The sequence below is a fragment of the Gavialis gangeticus genome, unplaced genomic scaffold (genome assembly GCF_001723915.1).
Source record: "Gavialis gangeticus isolate Ggan-Ray unplaced genomic scaffold, GavGan_comp1, whole genome shotgun sequence".
NCBI classification, from domain to species: domain Eukaryota; kingdom Metazoa; phylum Chordata; order Crocodylia; family Gavialidae; genus Gavialis; species Gavialis gangeticus.
This window is the reverse complement of record NW_017729024.1, coordinates 88,248,403-88,257,227: the sequence shown is the minus strand read 5'-3', so window position 1 is coordinate 88,257,227 and position 8,825 is coordinate 88,248,403.

The window sequence follows — 8,825 nt, the reverse complement described above, 5'->3', positions numbered from 1 at the left end:
GCTGGGGCTGGGGTGGGATCACTTATGTGCCTTGGCCTGCTGGCTTTGCAAGGGTTGCTCAGCGGGCCAGCAGTGGCAGTAGTCCCTCCATCCCCTGGCGGGCTTAGTTTAAAGCCTGGTGGAACAGGTCAGCCAGTCTGGCTGAGAAGAGCCTCCTCCCCAATGGAGAGAGGTGGAGGCCATCTCTTCCCAGCAGCTCGCTGCTTCTCTCGCCAAAGAGCAGACTGTTACAGATCCCCCTTGTGATTTCCTGAAAATCATACATTATTTATACTACACTTCTCTGCAGGCCAGAACCTCCTCAGCAAACCACCTCCCTGGTTATCGCACCCTACGTGCAGTCTCCAAACTCAGCTCATCTTTAAAGTGTAGATTTTGTAGTGCATTGTGGCTTGTATGCTAAATGTCCTTATGCCTTTCCCACTATAGTGAGACCAAAAGCATGTACTAGTTGGGCATGGATTCTCTATGGCAGTGTTTCTCAATGACAAATCACTCCCCAGAAAAACAAAATCCACTTCTCCCAAAACCCTGCCATATGTTGGCAAGGTCCCAAACCTTACCTATGTTCCACATTTGTGCCCGAACAGACACACAAACAATCTTTGCTAAAACAGTTTTTTTCATAATATTACATTTCTTTTAGTTCTTTCTGACATGGCTTGAGCAGTGAAATAGTTAATCAGGTTGGGATTTAACATATTAAAATTGCCACCTGATTTAGCCCTTAATGGGGAGAATGGGGCAGTTTTGAAGTATTATTTTAGGCTCTCTACACTAGATGCATTTTTTATGTTAATGTAATGTGCTCAATATTTTTTATGCAACCCCAACAGCTAGAAACTTCCCTGCTTTTAAAAATGAAAGCTGAAACTTTGGAGAACAATTGTATTGTTGCCAGCTCTCCTGATTGCATTGTAAGCCTCATGATATTTAGTTTTTCTCTTACAGTTCCAGATACTGGAGTCTTGTGATTATTCTCTGCTTTCACTAAAATAAATAAATAAATAAATAAATGCCTAGTTCTTCGGGTGGTGGAGAAAAATCTTGAGAGCATAACCTGAATATCTCCTGAAGGCTCAAAGACTAAAAGGCAAATTAAATGAACCCTGAATAATTTTTACCACATAATGTTAAGCCAATCTCATGATTTTTGGGGGTCTGACTCATTATTTTTAAATTCTTGAGTTTATTACTGCAATTGAGAGCTGTTTGCTGCTTTCAGCTGTTCCTTTGCTGCCTCTCCTCCTTTTGGGAAACACTGCTATTTTAGTTAATGTGCCTCAGAGAGTTTACTTTAAAATATTTAGAAGTCAGAGTTTTAATTTATAATGTTTAGTTTATAGCACCTCTAGGTACAAGGCAAGAGAGAATTTTAAAAAGCAAATCAAAATACAGGATGCAGAAACAAATCCCTACTGGACTTTAGATACCTAGGCTTGCTTTAAAGTTGGATATAATTGTGAATGAGGAAATTATTAAATATAGTAGTGAAGATATAGCTTAGAGCTAGTAATATCGCCTTTATGTGACTTCAGTCCTATTGGCTGGGAACTTGCTGGCAAGTAAGAGCTTTTAGAACATGTTTCTTAAAAAATTCTGCCTCTTTCCTTGGGCTTGGTCTGAAGTCTCACAACCCATAATGCTTCAAAAGGTGAATTCCACCAAGTATATTTGAGTTTATGGGAGGCAGCATAACTGGTAGTTACTGAGTTCCCCAGTGCCAAAAATCCTGCAAATTGGTTTAAAGGTGAGTGCTGAGGCAATTTTTTAAAGTTGCCTTTGCATTTTATTGTGCCATAGTGATTTACAAAGTTGGCTGGGTAAGCTGTTTTTCGTAGGGGGGAGAGGGGGGCAGTTCCTATTTGTTTCTTGCATTTCAAATACCGAGTCCTCACTTTCCTGTGCTATATGCATATTCTAGCATCTTCGGAGTTTCTAAATAGTTGTATGATTTTTAAGTACTTCCTGTCCTTGCCCTTGCAGGACACTGACACTGCCCTCGCCCCTGTTTTATATATGGTATGTTAAGGGAAGCATAGAAACATTCACAATTGCAAAAGGAACTTTCATGAGAGGTTGAGATCTGGGACATTTTTCCCCCAGGAGAAATGCGCCGAAGGCTTGTATACTTGTCATTTCTACCAAGACAATGGCTATTTTCTCAGTAGAAATGTAATGCTTGTACATGTAACGCCTGTGATCAGGGTGTTCACAATGTTTTCAAGCACTGCGCCTGTTGTTTGCATGAGAATGTTTTTCATACAGTTTTGTTTGGAATAGGCTTGTTGGATGCTTGTCTAGAATGGCTTAGATTGGGATGATCTTGCCTTGAGTAGGGGGTTGGACTACATGACTACATATATTCTAGCCCTACTATCCTATGATTCTATGATCAGTTTACAACATTGGCATTTGTGAATGGTAGAAATTGACAGAAAAACTTGTTTTTCATAGATTAATAGATTGTAGAGTCGGAAGGGACCCCGAAGGATCATCGTATCCGACCCCCTGCCCCAGGCAGGAAAACGACCAAGGTCAGACTACCCCAGCCAGGTGCCTATCTAGCCTGCTCTTGCAGATCTCCAAGGTAGGTGCTGGGAGCACCTCTCTTGGCAGCCCATTCCAGATTCTGGCCACCCTTACCATGAAAAATTTCTTCCTAATGTCTAACCTGAATCTACTCTCCACTAGTTTATACCCATTATTCCTAGTTACTCCTGGGGTGCCCTGGTAAATAGCGCATCTCCAACTCTCTGTTGTCCTCCCTTGATAAACTTATAGGCTGCTACAAGGTCTCCCCTCAGACGGCTCTTGTGAAGGCTGAAGAGATCCAGATCTCTCAACCTCCTCTCTTGGGTTTTTCACGGAGGCCACTAATCATAAAAGTGGCCCTCCTCTGGACCCTCTCCAGATTCTCTGCATCCCTCTTGAAATATGGTGCCCAGAACTGGACACAGAAATCCAACTGTGGGCTGACCAATGCCGCATAGAGGGGGAGGATCACCTCTCTCAATCTGTTGGTCATGCATCTGCTAATGCACGATAAGATGTGATTGGCTTTGTTGATGGCTTCGTTACACTGCCGGCTCATGTTCATCTTGGAGTCAACTATGACTCCAAGATCTCTTTCAGCCGCTGAGCTGCTGAGGATGTCATCCCCCAACCTATAGGTGTGCTGGGGATTACTCCTCCCTAGGTGGAGTACCTTGCATTTGTCTTTGTTGAATTGCATCCTGTTTCATTCTGCCCATTACTCCAACCTGTCCAGATTGGCCTGTATCCGCTCCCTTTAACACTTAACAAGGAAGTTTATTAAAATAGAGAGAAAATAACTCTTGGACAGCCCCAGTACTAGTGTTTGTAGCCAATGGGTTTGTGTAAACATATGTTGCTGTTCTGAATCACCCCCTCTGCATTTCTACTCTACAGCTGCTCACATTTAGCACAGAAGAGCAAGCATTGTTGCACTATATCATTGGTGTTACATTATCCCAATACCCTGTGTGAATTTGACCTATTCTGAATATGCATTTATAATTGGAATGGTAATTTCACCTACCTTAAAGTTGCCTAAAGCTTCAAAAAGATGTTGCCTTGTGCTGCCAGAAATTTTTTTATGCAAAGTAAATGCAAACAAAGCAAATGCAAACAAACATCCATGCCTTTGGCCAAATTTGTGGCTGCAACAAAAGGTAGTATTAATTTGTACTGCTATTTTGTGATGGAAGTTTATTTGCTTGAAAGCAGTATTGAATGGGCAGCCCTGAGCCCTGAAGTTCTGTGCTCTCTAGCCACTCTGGGCAGGTGCTCCTGGGGTTTTGGGGGCCGGGTCCTGCATGACCTGGGAATTCCCCTACAGGAAGTGGCAAGGGCCCGACATTGCAGGCCAATGGGCCATGTTGGTTTAGCTCGCTTGTTTTGAAGTGGATCAACTGTACCAGGACACATCTGACATAGCTGATCCACTCTTTATTTGGCAAGTCTGTTTATAGCCTAAGGCCAGGTATAGAAGTTACACTTATTGCATGATGGGTGCATAGAAAGTGCTTTACAGCCATAGCCAAACAGATGGTCAGGGTTCTGTAAAAATGGTGGATCTTGCTTTAAGATAACCCTGGATGGATGTGGTATCAGACTTCAGTGCTGTAGGTTAGAGTGCCATAACAAACATCTGTACCACATTTCATTCCAACTCATGGTAAGTTGCATTCTGTTGGCAACCCATGGGACTTTGCGGCACTCTGCTCACTCCGCTCCCAAGGCAGTGGTCTAGCCTTGGCCAGGGCTCATGTGGTCTGTCTGAGCATGGGGCTGGCCCCACCCCCAGGCTGTCAATGTCTAGAGTCAGTGAAGTGTCTATTCCTAGGCCCATCCACATCCTCCCTCTGAGTAGCATAAATCAATCCATCCACACAAAGAAAACTGTTTATTGCTGAATTTCTCTTATTGCATATTGTCATGGGGGCAGATGAGCAAATGCCAAATGGGGGTTTGCTGCTCTTTTTCTTCTGCTTACAGTTAACCTGTCTTAAGAATTGATTCATCTGCACTGATTTCTGGCAATGAGCAAGTTCCCTAATGGAAATAAAAAAATATACTTGTACATGCCCAAAGTGTACATCAGCATGTTTATGTACACTATTATGTAGAAACACTGCTTTGGGGTCTGGGGAAACTGAATGCATGTGTAAAATGTAGACTGTGAGAAACATTTACACTGCCTGTGCTCAATACAGGATGCAGGACCAAAAACCCATTAGTCCAGCTCACAGACATAAAATCCCAGAAACCTTAGATGCATTCAGTAGCCCATCACCACTTGTACAAGATACAAAACTTATTTATTCCTGTCAGATTGAACTCTGCATTGTACTTGAAGTGGCCTCTGAGACAGAGCATATGGACTTTGCTTTGGAGTTCTCCCATCAAAACACACTCTTGGTCAAGCAGTGAGGATTTTACTGCCATTTCAGGCACATCCAGACAAGTGCGTATGTGTGTTTCCCTTGGGACAGCTAGCAGTGGCACATATTTGTGCCACTGCTAGCTGTCCCCAGGGTGCACTCCTGCACACATGCTCTGGCAGGGGGCAAGTTGCCCTGGGTTGGGAAGGGAAGGCTGGGGCTAGTACCTCAGCTGGCCCCAGCAGCCTTACCTGAGGTCCTGGTGGCCTCCCAGGATTGCAGCAGCAGCAATCCAGGTGCACGGAGCCTGGCTGGCAGCCAGAGCATGGCTCTGGCTGACCAGGCTCCAGTTTTAAGTGGTGAATGCTGCTGCCACATGCGCCGCCCCACTTTGTTTTGGCACACTTTTTCTTTTTTGATACTGGGATTTTTTGGTATCTAACTTGGGTTCTGCGCTGCAAATATGCAGCATAGAGAACCAAATCATGTGTGTGGGGCGTGTTTTGTGGTGCCTCAAAAGCCTTTGAGGTGCTGCAAAGCACATATGCTCGCTTGTGTGGACACACCCTTCTTGTTTTGGCTGGCACCGTCTAACTCTTCTTATATAACAAGACCTTATGCCTTAACATAGGACACAGACAAGTTTTATTTGGCCCCTTTTTACAAAGGGGGATAACTGAACATCTGAGAGTTATTTGTGAAAGTAATGGAAATTGACCCCAGATGTCTAATATGGTAGGGACAAGTTTAGCTTCTTCACTTCAATACCTCTGAAAATAACTGTACTAAATCTATGTACTTGACCGAACTAAGATAGTTATTCTTAACCAGGGCTCTGCAGCACCTTGGGATGCTGTGAGCTTCTTTTAAGGGTGTCACAAAGTATCACATATTATTAGCATTGTTTGGTGTGCAAGCACTTATATGTGATTCACAAGATAAATCTGAAGAACATAGAAGCATAGTGTGGGGGAGGAGTGGAGCCAGCGTGCCCTAAAACCCCACACCGTGGCGCTAATAGAGCCGTGGTACGCCCCGCGGCACAAAGTCCCAGGGCTGGATTACTTACCCTCTGCAGGTGTGCCCAGGAGGAGGGGCTCGCAGTAGCTCGGGGCCCCATAAAGGAAATGCCGACTGCTGCCGGCGGGGAGGAACCGGAAGCAAGTGGTGGCAGAGGAAAGGCTGGCTGGAACCCTCGGGGGCAAAGGGAAGTAGCCCAGCACCGAAGCCGGGTCTTCTGGGGTAAGGGAAACCCCTGCGGGTCCGGGAGCTGGGAACCTCTGGCGTTGCCGTCCCTGCAACTGCAGACGCCACAGAGGAGCGGTTCGTCCTGGCGGGAGCCGGGAGCCGCATTTACCTTGATAGAGGAGCACAGCGAAGAGGTGAATGGACCTCAACAGTGCCTAAAGGGATCAAGGGTCCCCAGGGAGCCTGGAAGGGGACTGAAAGGCTCGAGGAGCACCTGAGGGAGGGCACCGACGCCCACAGCGGACAGGGAGACACCCAGGGGGCCATCAAGGTGCTCAGGTCACTCCCCAGTGGGTGAGAAACCCTAGCTGTTAACTTTGTGTTGTTATTTACCTTTTCCGTTGTGGAATCGGTGTTAACGAACTGACGAGGGACACGCGTGATGGGCGGTCCCTTTACTTTGGTGGAACAGGCAAGGGTGTAGGGGCGGTGGAGCCCTCGGCTACGTGGGACACCCCAAAGACCCTGGAGTCTCAACTTCGGACGGACACACATCTTCCAATAAACACTGAACCAAGTGATCATCAAAGTCAGGACATGTACAGCCGACGGGGAGCAACTCTGAGTGGGTCATAAGGGGGACAACCCTGAAGAAAGGGGCGGGGTTTGCCGAAAACAATAGACAGCTACCCCTGCCCCGGACGCATAGTCATAGAAAAGTAGGGCTAAAAGGGACCTCCAGAGGTCATCTAGTCCAATCCCCTGCTTGAGGCAGATTCATCCCTAACCAAGCCATCTTATACAAATCCATTGTCTAACCTATTAGCAAAACTACACAGTCAACCCTGACATGACTACAAGACATAACACCATAACCTGTCACAGGTAAAGTGGGGTTGGTGACCAATGTCCTGCTGTTTAAAATATGCTCAAGAGATCCAAAAAGGGCCATGCCCCCCCAGTGCAAAGGCAACACTCCCCCAACCCCCCCCCAAAAAAATCAATACTAATTCGACTATGGGGTAAAATTATTTCCTGGCCCCAAATATGGTCATCGGTCTGACCCTGAACAAAGGGGTAAGGCCCTCTAACCAGGAACATCCAGGCTTTAGTCCCAGCAAGAGCAATGGCACACCCCCAATCATAATCCCCAGCACTGGCTGCAGCTGACACCCAACACTTCCAGAGAAGGTGAAAAAAAATCCCTGACCCAGGTAACAACAGGAAGAGAAAAATTTCTTTCTGGTCCCGTGACAACCAGCAAAGCCCAGAAACACAGGCACTATAGATAATAAGTACATAAGTACAACACTTGATCTGAGCCTTCAAGAGGCCGAGAAGCGATCTACTACTCCTAGATCATCCATGATCAATGCTTATCCAACCTCTTGAACGCTTCCAGTGATGGAGAGTCCACACTTGCTCTGGGAAATTTATTCCACTGCCTCACTGTTCCAACTCTGAAGAAGCTTTTCCTGATATCCAGTCTAAACCTACTTTGCTGCAACTTCAAGCCATTGGTCCGTGTCCTGCTCTCTGCTGCAAGAAAGAAAGGTGTTTTCACTTTTCTTTATGGCAGCCCTTCAAATATTTGAAGACTGGTATCATGTCTCCTCTTAAGCACCTTTTCCACAAGCTGAACATGCTTTTTTCCTTCAATCTCTCTTTGTATGACTTGCCTTCCAAGCCCTTTATCATTTTTGTTGCCCACATCTGGGCCCCCTCTAACTTCTCCATGTCCTTTTTAAAATGTGGAGCCCTAAACTGCATGCAGTACTCTAAATGAGGCCTAAACATTGGTGAGTAAAGAGGCACTATCACCTCCTGTGTCCTGCATACTTCTGTTGTTGCATTCCAAAACCATAGTTGCCTTCTGGCAGCTACGTCACACTGCAGGATCATACTGAACTCAAATATGAGTCCATAGTCAAAAACACAGTGATTTGTTGTGGTCTTTCTGAGTTCTTTGCAATGGAATAATTGCTCTATTATTTTTCTATAGTCAAAAACCAAGTGAAAGCTAAGACCTGCCATTTTCCAAGGGGGCCCTTGAGTCTAAAAAGTGAGAACAACTGCACTCAGATATCCTAAGTCTCAGTCCTATAATAAAACCATTTGGCATTGTTTCCCTTCTTGCCCCATTAGTCCTTGTACTCAACTTTTTGCTGCCACATACTTATTTGCAGGTGAGTCAACACGTGCCCTTGATGGAAAATCTTTCCTTTTAAAAAAAATTTCAGTGTTAAAAAAACTCTAGAAATTTCCATACAAAACAAAGCATTATAATAACATGACCAGTCCTGTCAAGCATTCAAGTGTTAAAAATTCTGAAACTGCGGTAACCTTAGTGACATATTGTAGATATGCCTTATGATACATTCTTTAATTGCAAGGTCCCGTTTTATTTTTTCCCCTTTCCTCAATCAGTGTACAGAATGGGTTATTTTAAATGCTACAATTTTGGCATTTACTATTCTCTGAGTGCTTGATTCTGTAACTTGAAAAATATTCCAACACAGGTTTTAGATTTGGTATAAAATACTGTGCTAAAAAATACACTTTTTCCTAACAACAGCAAAATGAAATGAAAAAGAAAGTTTTTATTTAAATATACTGTGGAGAATTAACCAAAAAGGTCAGCAATTTATTGCTGAAGATATTACTACAATATCCTCTTAAAACATAATTGGCAATTATTCTGTCTTAGTAACTTTGCAAATTGCAGTCAAA